This window comes from Pyxicephalus adspersus, chromosome 1 (assembly GCF_032062135.1).
Source record: "Pyxicephalus adspersus chromosome 1, UCB_Pads_2.0, whole genome shotgun sequence".
Lineage (NCBI taxonomy): Eukaryota > Metazoa > Chordata > Amphibia > Anura > Pyxicephalidae > Pyxicephalus > Pyxicephalus adspersus.
The window spans coordinates 147,349,441-147,365,635 of NC_092858.1; positions in this window are offsets into that span (position 1 = coordinate 147,349,441).

Here is a 16,195-nt window from a genome sequence, read left to right on the forward strand (position 1 = left end):
TGCAGACCCACCAGTGCCAGACCCTTAGTGACAAATCCTGTCCACCAAAGTTAGGAAGCCTACTGCCTACCTGTACCCATGCTGACTACTGTCTTTCTGCAGGGAATGTTGGCTGCTTTCCTGTTCTGCACCTTGCCTTCTCCAACTCACCTTCTCAGTAACTGTTAGTGGAGGAGGTGAGGCACAGGGCAGAGAGAAACTTCAGCAGAGTTCAGAGTAGCAGGAAGGTCTTATATGTGGACCCACATTGAGGGCAATGCTAGCTGATACCAGGAGTAGGAAGGGGTATCAGTATTTGCACATCCTAACATCCAACAGTCATGCAATATTTGGAGTGTTGTGACTTCCATTCTTATGCCAGGGTTACAGTGAGAATAGAAACTTTTGGTCCGCATTGACAGTCTTTCAGTACACACCAGGTCTTCTTGTAGTCCTTATTGTCAGTGTTGAATTACATGCTGGGACTTATGGTCTAAATTGTCAGTGTTACACTAGGTCTTGTAGTCCTGCATGCTGGGGAAACATTTTTGTGGGAGCTGATGGGTTAAGAACCTGTATATTTATATATATATATATATATATATATATATATATATATATGTATATATATATATATATATATCTACAGTATATATATGCATATGTCTGTCGTCTGATAAATGATGAATTGGAAAACAAAATCAGCAAATGTCCATATTAATGACTATTTTCATTAAAATCTGACTAGTGTATGCTTCTTTGTCCCTTCACAATGATATAAATAGGCTTTTTTGGTACCCATTGTGATAAGAACACGGAGCATACCATCCGCTACTATACCAAATCATTTTCCTGCAGTGTAAAGAACATTGTGCTTTATGTTCCAGCATGTGCTCCATCAAGCTGCTCCTCTGGCAGTCTGTTGGTGGATTATACTACAAGAGTAACATTTTAAAAATGTAGTGTGAATACAAAATTGTTTAGGATTTTTGCAGCATGGAGGCTTACATTCAATGCTATCAAGAGAGACTGCATGCAGTTCGGTCATAGGTTGGTCCATGTTTTGAGCACTCTTATACCCATACTGATGGCTTATCATGCCTCTAGTTTATTGTATGCATTACCAGCTATTCTGAAGAAATAAAGGTTAAAACAAGAAAATGGGGAGGAGATGTAGACATACATTTTCATTTCCTTTGACCTAAAATGGTTGATGATTGAAGATAACTGAGTTCATGCTTTATAATAATGTGTATATTTTTTGCAGCACTGTAACTTGTCCATATTCAGAGCACCCACAGAACACCCACACAAACACATGGACACTATGCAAACTCCAATCAGTATTCTGGCTGAGATGTGAACCTGGGACACCAGTGTTGCAACACTAGAATGCTTTTGCTTGCACATCAATATGCTGTGCAAAAACAGACCAGTCATAAGTGGCCCTCATGTGAAACACCCATGCATGGAGATTCTTTGACGTACTATGACATAAACAAATTTATGACATACTGCTATGAAGAATTTTTAAGATATTCTATTTGCTTCCCACTTCTTGCATTATTCAGATGCAGATGAGCCTGTGCATGTTTATTCATTTACTTACTGTTTGTTAGGCTGAACTTGCGGATTCAATATATGTTGAATGTATGTATGTAGAATAGATTAGAGAAATGTTAAAAACTCTAATCTGCAGTGAGTGATATACAGAGCATTAGCACAAAGCCAGGCAACCAGCATTTTTTAGAGAGAAAAGCAAAACTAGAATCATATTTCACTAATGTGAGGTTTACTTTATCTGACCTTGGATGCAGCTCTATTTTTTTAGGTATGCATTGCGTTTGTTTATTTACACTTAACAAATTTGCAGATTATCCCTGTGGTCACTTTCTGCATATTGAACAGACAGTCAACCAACCTGATTAATGGTTGCTGAGCTCAGCCACATAGAAGGACTGACTATTAGATTTGCAGTTAGACAGATTTAGTACAGCACACATTTTGCATAGCCTGAACACACAGTAACTACCAAGATAATCACACTACAGCTAAATATTCAATTAAAGAAACATTTATTTAGCAGATAAGAACATGCATGGATTTGGAAGATCTAACACATTTGTGCTTTGTAGGAGGACCTCATGTCATAAGAAAAATATGGAAGCTGCCATCAGTGACTTCCTCACCTGAAAATGTCAATTGCTTAGATCTACAGATGCCAGTGGCTGCCAAGCTGAGGTTTTGGTTTCAATACTTTCTAAATTACCAAGCTGGAACAAATTTAAAGATAAACAATTCCAACTGTTGAATAGAGGGGGGTGGGAGGATTTATTACATTAATATTGCACTTTGTGTCCCCCTTATCAGGTTTTATTTATATCTTTATAACTATTGGCTTACACTTGCTTCCTAAGTGTCAGAGAGCAAGCCAATCTGAATCTAGGACCCCTGTGCTACCAAAAAAAAGACTCCTCTATTTCATTTACTCTGATTACAAATGGGTTTTTGTCATGGAGCACATCTGGTGGTTGTGTATTGGGATAAAATCTTCAAACTGATTTCAACATTGCTACTTACCTCACTGTCTTTAAATACAGAATAGGCTTCTAAGCTAAATTGACATGCCTCTACCAAAATATGCTATAAAGCTATGTAATTATATGTTTATAATGGCTAAAATTAAATTGGCTAAAGCCTGGAAATTCCCTAACATGTCCCTTGCCCCGCTGTCTTCAAAACTTAATTGGATAATGGTGAATGACCAACTCACTTGCACTCTCAAGGACGCTCCTCATGCATTCAAACTTACCTGGAACCCATGAATTGACTATTGTTTATAGGTATTATATAGGTAATATTGTGTTTCAGCTAACATAAGTTGAACTATTGGTTTTTCAAACTGGTATTCTATAAATGTTATGATTGCACTGATCCCGTTGAAGATATGGGTTTTAGTTGCATTTCTTTGCAAATATATATGAAGCATCACTGCACAAACTGAGACATAATCAACCAATGCACAAGCAATGCAGGCTTACCTGAATACTTTTACAGTCAAACAACAGCAATAAAAACCCAACAAATAAAATAAAAAATTGCAACCAGGCGTATCTTTTATGGCAGAAAGGACAGACATTGTTCCTTAGTGTACCAGGTCCCAAGTACCAGACATTTAGTGTATGAAATTTACGATATTCAGTATCTTTATCCTTGCATTTATTTTGCTTTCAAACTGTTTGAATTGGAACATGGTCATTGTTTCAAGAAATTCCACAAGTTACCTGTGTTTGATTCCCATATTAGAAGCCATGTCAGGGTTATCCTTATTATGTGTTCAAATTATGGTGTAGAAAAAGACTAAAATTATTTCTGTAATGATGATGGACACCTCTAAATTTCAAGCTACATAGGATCCTTGAGGACTAGGTCATGAGATTTAGAAGAATACCAGCAACAAACACAATACTGCTGGAAATTAACAGATGAGATGAAATATTTAGGAATGAGAATTGTTACCAGAATGTGTTACTATCAATATTTATCTGTTGTTTGGCTTTCTACGGCAAAGTCATTAACTGAATACAGCACTTTGCGAGATGTACTTGAAACCATATCTAATGTGCATTTATGCATATTTATGTTTTTCTGAGCCAAGTTAATTTCTCTTCCTTGAAACACTCATCAGACATCTTTAGAAACCTTTTATAAGATTCAAGGTTTCCTGGTACAAGCACTTCCCCTCACTGAAGACTCATGGGAGTTCCAAGGCTACTCACTTTAATTAAAATAACAGCATCGTGTTAATTGATATGACAAGTAACATCAACAGAAATATCCAATAACAACAGAGGTGATTATGTACATCAGTTGTTAGTCAATGAAGAGCCAGTGAGGGAATTAATATAAAAGGGTAAGTTGTCGATGAAAAAGTAGGATTACTAAAGAAGAGACATAGAAAGGGGCCGCGCTCTCACTTCCAAGACTGTACGGGAACTCTGTGGTTGATATATTTGTTCTGTATTTCAGATTCACTGGATAATGAAGATGACTTCTGACTGCACAAAGGACTATAAATGACTACTTTGCACTCAATAAATGCCAAGGCTCCAGGCAGCTGCATCAGCACCAAACTGTGCACAGAAAAAAAGCTTAATTACCATTATATTACAGTTAAAAGCTGGTGGCAGTGGTATTTAAATGAGTAATTTCTCACTCATCAAGCAACCAGAAAGATTAAAAAAAAGTCAGTTGTTGAGCTATTTTTTTTGTATTGAACAATATAGAGGTTAGATATTTCAGGTCTTTGTGAGCGGATGTCATCATGTGACATTTCATATTTCGTCCACGATACTAATGGAGTTCATTTAACTACTAGCAACTTATTTGTGTTCATGCCATTGAAGTCTCCAAACATTTATATGAAATGTATAATACAAAACTTTAGATCAGTATAACAATTCTAGCACTTGGTACAAAGCCCTTTGTGCCATTTATTTTATTTCCTGTGACAATGGACATATGGCATATTCTGTTCATAATTCGATAAAAACATCTTACCTGAATGCTGCATTCTGTCCTTGTTATCTGTGTTGTAATAGTTAACTGTCACATTAAAGAAAAAGTAGCAACACCAGTTTTAAATATAATGCAAAGATCTGATTCCTTTGACTTCCTACTTTAAGACTGGGCTTAATGGGAAACGTGACATATCTGAGAGATCAAAGCGATTCTCCCTATTACATGACCAAAAAATACATCCCTTCTTAAATCTCTAGTGCAAGCTTTATAGATCAACTCAGGGCTGTATTATTCTCATTCTTCAGTGAAAGGCTTCTCTGATCATTTTAGGGTTTTAATGACTTGTTTAACACATTTCAGCAGATATATTATATTAGGTGAAAGAAAAACATTGAACAGTTGTTGTTGTTGTAATTTGGCACTAACTAGAAATACATTCTATTCTTATCTATGAGTAGATGTGTAATTTTTGTCTTAGAACTGATTACTGCTTTCATTTTATGTATTTTACTTTATTATAACGCATTCATAACACAAAATTGGCAGATCGAAATATTTCTAAAACACAGTGGGATCCAGAATACACAAGAAACACACAACCAATTCTCTCTATATTTCCCTTTATTGTTGAACTAGATTTTTTTTTTGTTCTTGGGATTTACTATACATATCTAAAGTGTTTCTTAAATCAAAAACAAAAATGTCATATAGTGCACACTACCAGTACTTGCATGTGAGCAATAGCAAGAAAGCAAGCTAATCAGCTGGGCAGCCCGGTGGCTCAGAGGTTAGCCCAGGTATTTCCGCCCACATTTTAAAAACATGCAGTTAGGTTATGTGGCTTCCCCCAGAATTGACCTTAGACTGTGGTAATGACATATGACTATGGTAGGGGACATTAGATTGTGAGCTCCTTTGAGGGACAGCTAGTACAATGACTATGGAGATTGTTAATTGCTGCGTAATATGTTGTCGCTATATAAATACTTGTTAATAATAATAATCACAATATTGATGACTTACTTTAAATCTAATGTTTCTTAACAAAAACACATCAGATAGCATTGAACTAGCATGTTAACATCACCACATGCTGCTTCCTCAATGGAAGACTGCCAATGGCTACAGCATTTCGGAGCTAGGTTAGCTTCCTCAGAACCTCACCGGAATCTGCTGCCCAGATCACTTGAAAGTGTTGCTTCCTCTATGGGGGACTGCAAATGGATATAGCATAAAGCATTTCAGAGATAGGTTTCCCTCATCAGAGCTTCTGAAGAAGGGGTCTTGTCCGAGAAACCCGTTTGCCAGGTGAATGGACCTGAATGCCATTTCAGTCTTCTCTTTAGACACATTGATCTGTAGTTCTTATTCTGTATTAAGATGAGTTTAAAATCTATCTCTGGGCAAAATTTAAAACTCTTAAATTGTAACACCCCCCCCCCCCCCCCCCCCCCCCCCCCCACCGCCAAACCACCATGAAGGATCTAATATATCTTGTATCTTGTAATTTAAAAAGACAAATATTTACTTGTCTAAATCAGCCGCCCAGGTTCCTTGTTAGCTCTGTTTCCTCTATTGGGGACTGGCAATCTACTGCTAGAATGGTGCCTGCACTCACCGCCCTATAGCTGTCTCTTTTTACCATTACTGTTCATCCTTTGCTCCATTCAGATAAAAAGTATCAGCATATGGGAGGTTTCCATGTCATACAGGCAATGACATGGACCCCAGTATGAAACCTTCTGGCCAAATATAAAGAAGAATGAGATGATAACCAATACTTGAGTTTTTCAAGACTGCAGCAATAGGTAAAGTAAAAATTGGGATTTTTTTTTTAATTTCTTGCCTGCAGTTATTTAAATATGGGTGAAAGGGAGAATGTTGTGATCTTGAGATACAGTATGTTTTAAATCTAAGTATTGCTAGCAGATTTATTTTTACTGCACTCATTAAGGGATTTTAATTGCTTCACAAGGCCGGTTAAGTAGGTATAATAATAAATTACTTAAACCTCAAGTTTTAATATGTTAATATAATTAAAAAAGTTATCTTTCCTAAATCTACAGCCTTTATAAAAGAATATAGAATACTGTTTATGTTAATGCTTAGTGTCATTGGTCAGTTGTAACTTGTCTGAATATCTAACATTTGGTGTGGTTCTATTAGTACCATTAGTGGGCAAAGCTTTTTTTCTGGATTCCTCCCCTAGTCCAACAGCCAAAAAAAATAAAGCCAAAACTAAAAGTTATAAAATCAGTTTTCTGTACAGAATTAACTGGTGATTCATTTACAATGTAGCAGCATTTTCTAGATAATACAATTCAGTTTTATAACCATTTTGCCAGCTGGCATCTTTCTCATATTCCATCCGGATGCCAGGGAATGAGGATGGGTGATCCTGGACTCCCTGCTTGCTTGGCTAGGGGAATAATTTGAGTCAAAAAACAAAGTTAATGAAAGCTTTATTTAAAATGAGTACAGAATTTAATGTTAGATTTTCTTTTTATAAATGTCATCTCACTCTTATTCTCTTGTATCAAGTCCTGTTCACAAATGGTATAGAGAGGCCCGTAGCCGTAAGAATTAGGCGCAGTGACTACATGACCGGGGGCTGGGCCTAGCCCAGAGCTTTTAAGGGGTTAAGAAAAAGGGTAGTGTTGCCAGAGGGGGCTGGGCTAGTGTACAACGTGGGATAGGAGGAGATTAGGAATGAGAGATGTTAAAAGGGGCTGGACGATAGTGAGAGGCTCTCTTTTGGAAAGAAAAAGTTTCCCACCCACCCTCCCTCTTATGTTTAGGTAGAGTTGAGAGTTGGGTTCGTTTTAGAGGTTGGGGTCTTGGAAGGCAGGGATTCAGTGTATTGAAAAGGGGTGGATTTTGGCAGGGGGGATCCCCTTTGGTGGGGTCTCCCCTTTATAGTGAACGGATGATTATGGCTCCTGAAGGCAGTGCTGGGCAGCTAGGGGCCAAGGTGGAGATGTTGGAAGAGTTCAATTCTTGTTGGGTGGGATTTTGCCTTCTGAGACCTGCAGCTTGGTTGTTTGGGTGTATAATTGGGAGTTTGATAACATTATGGATACTGTTGTAATGGTTATGTATTATTAAAAGGGGAATTAAGTTGTTGTTGGTTCATTAAGCTATATTCAATGTAATATGTTAACATTATATAATCCCGTTTAATAATAATTATATTAATAATGGAGTGTTGTGTTAATTTATGTTAATGTATGCTTATCAAAGTGTAAAATGTAATTTATTTGGCATTTATTTATTTGGATATTTGTTTGTTAATTATTTGGAAAGTTAAACTTTATTTAATGGTGTTTTAAATAAACGGCTGCTTGCCAGCCAATTTAAATCCAAGATTATGTGTTGGGGTATTTAATTGGGGGGAGTGGCTGGTATGCAGGGGCAGTCTGGTAGTAGAAGGTAGTTATGACAATGGTGTTTATAAGGGATGGGCTAGAAGGTCCGAGCTCCCCGGGTCATGGCTAAATAGCCAAAGAAGTATATATCTAGGCAAAAGAATAAGATTTAGTACATGTGATACTTACACAGTTTTCTATATTGGAAGCAAGAAATATGCATCTTGTCCTCCCAGAGATTAACTTTTCAAGTTAATTGCAAAGCTGGTGAGCATGGTGTCACCCAAGCTCTTGGGGGACAGGGGAGAAAAATTTCAATGAATTTCCCAAAAATGTTTGCATTTTTGCCTTTTTCCCTCCTGATTCACAAGCATATTATATATGCTCTTCTTTTATATATTTTTGGGGCAAATAAAATGGTTTTGTTAGCGGTTTGGCTGTTGCACTTCAGTTAATTTTTCTTTACAGGAAAACAGTTTTGTAGCGAGTTGGATTTCTAAAATAGCCATTTGGGTATCTCGCTTTTTGTTTCCTTTATTTTCTTAATACAATACTTTGGGTGTTTGTATAATCACCTGCTCATCCTTAGATAAGATTTAGGATGTTAATGTGCATATTTTTCTTTTAAATTTTGCAGTTAGCTAATACACCCAGCTCCGTCCCATGGGCGATTTTACAGAGATTTATGCATAAGCTTTCCGGATCCAACATACAAGGATGATCCTTTGATATTAGAGCTAGTAAACTGGTTTCAGTCTGTATCTGTATTCGCAAGTCTCCCGTGTGCAGCAACGAGATGTATTTCAGTATATACACACTGTGTATTTTGTCTGTTTACTAGATAGCTAATGCCAATGGGAAATATATGCATCTTCTTTCATTATTTAATCATTTGTAAAATAAGAATTATTTAATAACATAAAAAAAATTTCATTTCATTTTTGATGACCGTTTTGTACTTGCTATAAATGATTTTGCTCATTTAGTTATAATGTATTAAATAACCTCTTGGTTTAAAACCATTGTGACCAATAACATGTACCGAATTCAGGTATGATATACTTTTTAATGAATACATATCTGCAAAACCTAAGCCTTTTATAAACACATATGGGCTCTTTTTAATAAACAGGGTATCAGACATTCCCTTAATAATTTCTTCATGGGAAATTTAAAGGTCCATGTGTTTCAATTGCAGTAATTGATTCCCACCAGAGAATGTTTAAGGAAATTTCAGTTTCCCTGTTTTTTTAAATAGAGCCCCATGAGCGTTAAATAAACATTTATGCTTAGTTAATGTGGACCTTGAATGAAAATGGAAAACAAAAAAAAAATAAAATAAAATGGTTTTATACAAAAAAAGCTTCACTTTGGCCATTGCTGGTGTTACCGTGCTTCTTCTTTGTCTCCTGCTATAGTTTAGTGTTAGAAATCCTGCAAGTCTTTGCCCCTACCATAGGTTGGATTTCAATTCTTTTGGAATTCAAGGGCCCCAGCTTTTCCTCAACAGTTATGTCCTCCACCTTCTGAAATCTTTGGGCCCAAGGTATGTTGATTCTTTTTGTTTCATAACAGCTTTGATTAAATAAGTTTGTGGTTGAGTTAACCTAGAGGTAAAGGAGCTTCTATTTTCATTCAAGTATTTATGGTATAATGAGGATTAGATTAGAATTTACAGCAGGAGCAAGATTTGAGCTATGGTTAGGATAACAATTTAATTTATGGGTTGTGACAGTGATAGGTTTAAGAACTAGTTAGATATTTTGTTTTTAGTTCTTTTTCCCATTTTAGTTGTAATAATAAATGTTTGGGTGTGGTATAATTCTTTAAACTGTTCTTTGTTAATAAATGTCTTTCTTGCTTGTACATACACCTAAAATATCAGAAAAAATTCAATAAAGATAACAGTGAAATATATGTTTATGTGCAGTGGAATGTCAGCTCAGGCACAATCTATCCTCTTGGATTAGAAGCCACCAGTGGTAAGTACACCATCGGACATGAAACATTCCATGCTGCTGTATGGTAGAAAAGATTGCTAAACAGATTTTAAACATCTATATAACAAGTGACAAATGATTCCTTATTTTCTCAATCAAATGAATCTATTTTTATATCATCGTCTTAAAATCTCCATAGTTACAAGATGTTTACAGCAATTCAAATCTATTTAACATTTGTCTATATTAAATGTGCCGCAGAAGGGCTGTAGCTTCTTAGTTTCCCATTTCATCAAGAAATCTTTAAACTAACTTAATTTTTTCTTGCATTATTATAATTAAATCCATTGCACTAAGTTTTAACTTATGAATAGTTCATCAGTTCTCTAAGCAGAAAATCACCTTGGGGAAAGACCACCCTCATGGATTTCTGCTTTCATTGCATTCTGAAACCAGAAGAGACAGAGAATTCATCTCTGCATAGAATATTATTGTTACCTATACTGCTCTGCTCTGGACTGCTTCTTTGGCTCTCTTTCATCTTTAACATGAAACAAGACACAAGAACGTTGGTCTATAAACCATCCTCCTGCAATTGTTCCCAGCTGTGTCTTTGCCCTATTGAAAATTCACTCATTCCTCTATAATAGGGTTTATACAAATATTTCTAATCCTAATGCCTTCTAAACAAGGTAAAATAAAATGTCCAATATGAAGAGGGCCTATTCACTTACATGTGCTGTGGGAACACATGAAAAAAAATATGTGCACCATTTCTGCCGGCACATTACATGGATTATGCTAATGTCTTAAAGTGGACCCATTATCATATTCTCAACATTAAGTAAAAGGGTGGCTCTCCTTTGTATAAAATGAAAAAAGTGATTCTTTTTAGTTAATAATATTTTTTAACATTTTGTACAATACAATTTTTGACTTTTTCTATGTAGCAGTAAAGACTAAAGGGGGAACCCATATATATATATATATATATTTTTATATATATATATATATATGTCAGGAGGCTGTGGGTTGCTCTTTCTGTATATGCCTAAAATTGAGCAAAAGCTTTCCTCTAATATAAGAAAAACAAGCTCAAAACAAAATCTCATACATGTGCAGTGAGATTGGCACCTGTTTTTTCCATTTGGAGGATGACACATGACCAGATCTTACTCCTGTAAAGAGTGTATCGGGAGATGTCACGAAGAACCTAGAATAGGAAGAATGAATTTGGCATTTGCTGGACAGAAAGGCAAGCCCCAGAAAGAAGAGTGAAGCTGAGACAGCGAGGGATTTGCTGGACGCGGTTTGTACATGGATGGAGAACTTTTATCAAGTAAATATGGGATTTTTTAATTTTTTAGGAAAGTTTTGTTTTAAGTAATTAAAACCACACTCCAGTACAAATAGTTATACTATAATAATGTGTCTTTACTCCAAGTGAACTTTGCAAACTGTTGCAAAAGTTCCCTATAAACTATTTGCAAATTCATACTTTTCTTTGAGTATTTTTATTTTAGCCACACGGATGCTTTAAATAAACTTTTCAAGTATAAAGGTCAGAAATATGAAAGTTAAGTCAGAGCTTCACAGCTGAATCCTTTTAGCATGTCAGTAACTTAATAAGAGAATTGGCATGACAGCTAGGCCATTTTCTGAAATATATAACAATGACAGCCTCTGTTGTACAAAGGTTTTCCTTTAAGAAATGACAATAGATTGGTTTATTTGTGCCTAGCAGCACTGAAAGGAGCTGAGCTAGTAATATAAGGATAATATAAGTAATGAAGATGGAGAAAATTTCCCCCTCCAATAAATTCCCTTTATAATTACATGTGCTGTTGTTAACAGTCTCATTATATCATCAGATTGTGACCCCCTGACTGCTTCATTTCCTGTGTTTCCTTTTATTGCTATTGTTATTGTGCATACTTTATTTTATTTTCTTGAACTGATTTCTATTCCACATGGAATATCGATGTTGAATAAACAAAACAATACAGCTGTATATTTGTACATTTCCAGAATGATCTTTTTAAGTGGCAAATGTTCTTCAAAATGTGGAGCATACAATTTGCAAAAGACAGAAGTGAATTAAGTGCAGCATTAGCATAAATGTTTGTTTTTAATCAGATTACATGGATTATGCATTTGTGCCACTGTTTAATAGATAAAAAAATCAGTGAACAGGAACTTAAAGATGACTAAAATTAGTTCACTGTTGGCTCATCTCTCCTCTGAGCTGTGAATAATGTTCAGAAGTTTAGGAAATTAGTACTTTATTTAAGCAGAAACACTTTCTTTAAAGAGAACATCAGACAAAAGATTATATGCAAAAAAAGAATGTAACAATAAACACAATAGTAATAACATTATATCTATTAGAAGCATAGATATCATTTTGTTTTTTGTTTAGCAGAACCAATTTCAGTAATTTTCGGAAAACAACAAGCAGTACAGTGGAGACATCTTTGGAGGTAAAGGACCGTAGCCTTCAGTTATAAAAGTTTCAATGATTTATGGGGAAATGAAGTTCTTCCTCTTTGTGCAAAAAGTTCACTTTCTCATATCCATTAAAGTATATGAGTCATAAATCACATTATTAAAATCCTGTATTCATTTTTATATAGTTATGTAATTTCAAAACTTCAAAACAGCAGCCTTTCTAAACAGTTTAACTGGGGCTTTAGAAGTTACTATATCCACAGCTCACAGTATATTATCATGATGGTAAATTAAAAGAATGTACAAGAATTACAGATAGCCAAAAGATCACTGATGTCGGTTAAATTGATGACAGAAATTGCTCATTGCTGAAGGACCCCATAACAACCTTTGGAGGAAACCTGGGGTCTACAGAACCCTAGTTGGGAAACACTGTTATTGGGTGACAATACTCTGCCCCTGTCTCCTAACTGTGCTCCTGTGTTGCCACCTTGTCACATGGGATTTCAATACATAATCAGCACATAAACCTATACAGGCGTGATCTATTGTTGTGACCATATACAAACACACCCTGCACAATAACATGCCATCACTACGTACATGTACAAAGGAAGAAATTGCAAAGAGACTGCATGCTTAAGCAAAACTGAAATGTAGCAAATGGTTTAAAAAGACAAAAACGAGTTTTTAATAATGAAAATGTAGTAGTTGTATATTATAAATAGAACAGCCTTACTTTGTATTTTATAAAATGCTAGCTTTTTATAGATTAGAATATGCCTTCTTCTCTTGTAGTTGGGTGACTCTGTGGTTGATTAGATTAGATGGGCTTGGAATAAGATATTCAAGAAGGACCTGTGGAACTTTAAGAGTAGTACACATGTCAACGAACGGTCATGCTTATGTTGGGTGAAAATCAGACATGTGTGTAGCATTCCCCAGACATCAAATTGATGAGCAGGAACAATTGCTGTGCCTTTCTATGGAGAGGAGCACAGAGGGGTCCTGCTTATTTGTGTACAGCACTCCTTCATTCATCTGTCACTGGAAACTATTATGAAAGATTGCTTCCAGCTAAAGTAATATGACATGTGTACATAGAGTAATTTGAGATGTGTACATAGCGTTAGTAACATTCAGTGCAGCTTTCATATTTTCTGCTAGAGAGGTGCTCACTGGGGGGGATATGAACATCAATGGGTATGTAGCAACTGGACAAGCAGTGTTGTATTTCCTTTCTTGGAGTCTGTAGCATATGAACAGGTAGGTTTGGTTTATTCTCACTTTGTTCTAAAGCCAAGCAATCTTCAGCAAAGTAATACAACCATTTGCTAAATTACTTTAATTTATCATTCCTCATAATTCACTTAGCTTAGTGAATGAAGTGAAGTTCTGCTGACGTCACCCATTTAGTCATGTGTAAGCCAAAATCATTCTTTTTTCTTGTACGCGTATTTTCTGCCTGTTAATAGACAATAAATAGAGAAACAACACAATGATGATCTCATGTTGTTGTCAGCACATTAACTAATGAGGTTCTTATACTGCTTCTTCCTCTTACAATGAAGTACATTTAAATTTACATATAATAATATATAAATGACTACAGAGATGCCATATTTTGTCATTTTTATATCAGCCTATAGTTCAGCTTTACATATTTGTACACATGTCAATATAAAATATAATTTGAATAATTATACCAATGTTTTTTATATTGTCCCTAGCAAAAGAGATCACCTTATAGAATAGGAAAGATTCTAGATATAACAAACAATTCTAGAAGTGCCTTAGGGTCTGATGGCTGATATCGGACGTCAATCTGGCGTGTGTACACTGCTCACCGTTTGTCATTCATGGATTTGTCCTTGCGGATCCACGAATGATGAACAACGAATGATCATAATGAAAGTAAAGGGGAGACAGCGCAGCAGGGTGCCGCTCCGTCGTTTTCCCCCTCCCCTCTCCATAGAGCAGAACGGTGCTGTATGTACAGTGCTTGTTTTTGCATCGTGCAGTCTTTTGGCATTGGAAAGGATCTACAATTATTGCACGAGTGTACACAACCTTAGTGGGGTATACATGCAGGAGAGGAGTGCAGGAGACATAACAGTGAGCAGTATATGCAGGAGAGGAGTGCAAAGGGTATGACTTTGGGCAGCACGTGCAGAAGAGGAAAGCAGAATATGGACAGCAGGCGGTATTTACTGGATAGGGTTCCTAGGAGTAGGACAAATAGCATTATGTGCAGTGGAAAGAATAAAAGGAAACTTTAAGCACAGGGGAAGACAGTATACAGAACAGTTGATCATGGATGGTGTTTTCTGATCTTACCATCATAAGCAGCCTATTCCCTAAAAAACACAGTTCTACTCTTACAGGTGAATGACATTTGCCAAACTAGGCTCTAACACAGAGGAGGAATTAATGTCAACATCAATGTAGAGGAAATTATCCCCACTAAATCTGATGAGGGTTGTTGTATATGTTAAGGCAAGACCGATGTGTTTATACTGGCGATTGGATCTCTCTGGGATGAGACCAGCAAAGGCAGATATGCACAGTGGCAGTAAAAGTAAAAGTAGAACTTACATATTATATAATATATAGGATAGAAAGAATAAATGAACGCCCTATGTCAGATATAACCCTTTATTACATTTTCTCAGAAATGTGCTCTGCTTAAAATCAATACTTTTTCTAATACATGTGGTGGTGTAGAGGAAAAGAAGCAGCCATAATCTACTAGACATAACATTTGTTATTTCAGCACCAATGGTATGAATTGCAAGAAAATACAATCCTTACCATCAATTTTCTGGCAATACAGATGCTCATTGCTCTTGTCACTTACTTTTACATTTCTGTTCTAGATGTGACATGTATGCTTTACTAGATGTGCTTTCTCGGGAAAGGGAAGAGAAAATTGCCCTAATCAAGGGTAGTTTTTGTAATAAATTCTCAGCAGTGGGGAAAGAAGGGCTGCTGGGTGAGACAAAGATGCCGGCTGGATAGAAATTGCTCTTGTAATTCTCATCATCTTCCTTATTAGAATCTGATTTCTACCTGCACAAATAGATAGTCAGAGGCTTGGCCTTTGACTGCTACAACGAACTGTTTAGATGTATAAAAAAACTATGGACAATATGGGTTTTATGTTTACTTTCTTACTTTTCCAATTAGGGATTTATGCCGACTCTGTGCTTAGATTCGGGAGGTGACAGTATAGATGTGTTTTAATTTTTTTTTTCATTCTGCATGTAGTCTGTTGCATAGGAACAGGGGTAGCAGAGGTTGCAATTGTGGACAGGTCTGTGCTCCAGAGGGCCTATAGGAGCTTTCATTGTGCCAATACTGCTACTGCACTATTAAGTCATTGGGCCTGATTTATTAAAGCTCTCCAAGACTGGTACACTTTCATCAGTGAAGCTGGGTGATCCATCAAACCTGAAATCGATTTCTTCAAAGTCATTTGCTATTTGTTAGCAAATGTTTTGAATCCTGGACCAGATCCATTCCAGGTTTGCTGGATCACACAGGTTTACTGATGAAAGTGTATCCTCTCCAGTCTTGGGGAGTCTTAATAAATCAGGCCCATTGCAGGGAGCCAGTGCAGTTGTAGAAAAATGAGGGTGTAATTGGGGGCTAAAGTTCAAATGTCATCCAGAAAATATGGCAGCCAGCAAAAATAGCTCAGTAGAGTCAGTATTAGGTACTGCCCTTGAGGGTGTTGTCCCATGCTGTGCTGTCCTAGGGATGTTGTTAAACTTCAGGATGCATCCTAATATTGTTTCTCATGAGGGTCTTTGGGAGGTCCTGGAGGTTGTTGCTTTGAGTTGTTGCTGTGTGGTGTTTCCCTGTATTGAGGATGGTCAACCTGTGGTCACAGACTTTAAGCACCATGGGACGTGGGACATTCAATAACCGTCAATGTAAAGG